Genomic DNA, 2,756 nt, shown 5'->3' with positions numbered 1-2,756 from the left:
CTGCCCCTCCCCCCTCAACCCACCCCGTCCTGCCCCTCCCCCCTCAACCCACCCCGTCCTGCCCCTCCCCCTCAACCCACCCCGTCCTGCCCCTCCCCCTCAACCCACCCCGTCCTGCCCCTCCCCCTCAACCCATCCCGTCCTGCCCCTCCCCCTCAACCCACCCCACCCTGCCCCTCCCCCTCAACCCACCCCGTCCTGCCCCTCCCCCTCAACCCACCCCACCCTGCCCCTCCCCCTCAACCCACCCCGTCCTGCCCCTCCCCCTCAACCCACCCCGCCCTGCCCCTCCCCCTCAACCCACCCCGCCCTGCCCCTCCCCCTCAACCCACCCCGTCCTGCCCCTCCCCCTCAACCCACCCCGCCCTGCCCTTCCCCATCAACCCACCCCGTCCTGCCCCTCCCCCCTCAACCAACCCCGTCCTGCCCCTCCCCCTCAACCCACCCCGTCCTGCCCCTCCCCCTCAACCCACCCCGCCCTGCCTCTCCCCCTCAACCCACCCCGTCCTGCCCCTCCCCCTCAACCCACCCCGCCCTGCCCCTCCCCCTAAACCCACCCCGTCCTGCCCCTCCCCCTCAACCCACCCCGTCCTGCCCCTCCCCCTCAACCCACCCCGCCCTGCCCCTCCCCCTCAACCCACCCCGTCCTGCCCCTCCCCCTCAACCCACCCCACAACAAATTAATAAATCTTGAAATAAAGACATGGACGTAGCTGAACTAAGCGCCTTCTATGAAATTTCTAAATAACGAAAAAGTTTCTATTTTGGAATAAGATTTAATTTCGACTACACTCTTTCTCCATAAGACTGGTGTTGGAACAGGACCCGAGGAGTTGACACGTGTACCCAGGTGTGAGAGTGGCACTGGCACGGTGCCACACGGGGAACACATCAAGGCAAATGTTGACAACTGGAGAAGTTGTCCACAATATTAAGGGCTGGTGTGACCCTTGTACGCGCCGTCACCTACTTTAACCTCTCATGCGTGCCTATTGACATTGCTGACACGAACGTAGATATTATAGAATCTTCTATAGTACTGTTGTACTATAGTACTCTATAGTACTTGGTATACTAGTACTATAGTATAAGTCTTGGACAACGTTCCAGCTACTCTAGCAGAAACGGAGCGGCGGAAGCGGGCGCTACGGCAGGGCGAGCACCACCAGGACTACTGTGAGCGTGGTGATCCCGGGACCTGGGGACGGTTCAGAGGCGCCACAGGAGAGTGGCGGCCACTGTGGACCAATCACAGACGCTTCATCCTCGTGGCAAGAGGTACACAGTTGTGCAAGCACTGTAGGATGTGAAAGTTACTGCAAATACGTCAAAATTACTTTGCAGTGCACAGCCAGTTGTAAATGCAAAGATGCTTGGTTTCGACAATTAGGTCTATCAATCACAGAAGGTTTATTAGGGAAGACACAAGAGTGTACTGACCGACTGGCAAGTATAACTTATTCCCGAGTCTGGTTCACGACTGAAGTTTCAGATGTACAGGCATCGTGAGCACTCCTGCACCCTGTGAATATGAGGAGGATGCCATATTATACAATCCCCTACAGCCACCCAATCCACTGCCACACCCCCTACAACCACCCCCATCCACTGCCACACCCCCTACAGCCACCCCATCCACTGCCACACACCTACAGCCACCCCATCCACTGCCACACCCCCTACAGTCACCCCATCCACTGCCACACCCCCTACAGCCACCCCATCCACTGCCACACCCCCTACAGCCACCCCATCCACTGCCACACCCCCGACAGCCACCCCATCCACTGCCACACGCCCTACAGCCACCCCATCCACTGCCACACGCCCTACAGCCACCCCATCCACTGCCACACCCCCTACAGCCACCCCATCCACTGCCACACCCCCTACAGCCACCCCATCCACTGCCACACCCCCTACAGCCACCCCATCCACTGCCACACCCCCTACAACACCCCCATCCACTGTCACACCCCCTACAGCCACCCCATCCACTGCCACCCCCCTACAGCCACCCCATCCACTGCCACACCCCCTGCAGCCACCCCATCCACTGCCACACACCTACAGCCACCCCATCCACTGCCACACACCTACAGCCACCCCATCCACTGCCACACCCCCCTACAGCCACCCCATCCACTGCCACACGCCCTACAGCCACCCCATCCACTGCCACACGCCCTACAGCCACCCCATCCACTGCCACACCCCCTACAGCCACCCCATCCACTGCCACACACCTACAGCCACCCCATCCACTGCCACACCCCCTACAGCCACCCCATCCACTGCCACACCCCCTACAGCCACCCCCATCCACTGCCTCCCCCCCCTCACCTGGCCACCGTGAATTATCCCGCGTCATGTTTAAAACATCAGACCTCTTCCATAACCTTCCCCGCGCCTCCTGCACTTCCTCTCCCCACACACCTGCCTCACCCCTTCCTCCCACACACCTGCCTCACCCCCTTCCTCCCACACCTGCCTCACCCCTTCCTCCCACACCTGCCTCACCCCTTCCTCCCACACCTGCCTCACCCCTTCCTCCCACACCTGCCTCACCTCTTCCTCCCACACCTGCCTCACCTCTTCCTCCCACACCTGCCTCACCCCTTCCTCCCACACACCTGCCTCACCTCTTCCTCCTACACCTGCCTCACCCCTTCCTCCCACACACCTGCCTCACCCCCTTCCTCCCACACACCTGCCTCACCCCCTTCCTCCCACACACCTGCCTCACCTCTTCCTCC

The sequence above is a fragment of the Procambarus clarkii genome, chromosome 24 (genome assembly GCF_040958095.1).
Source record: "Procambarus clarkii isolate CNS0578487 chromosome 24, FALCON_Pclarkii_2.0, whole genome shotgun sequence".
Taxonomy (NCBI): Eukaryota; Metazoa; Arthropoda; class Malacostraca; order Decapoda; family Cambaridae; genus Procambarus; species Procambarus clarkii.
The sequence above is the reverse complement of the archived record's forward strand: the minus strand, read 5'-3'. Positions refer to the sequence as shown.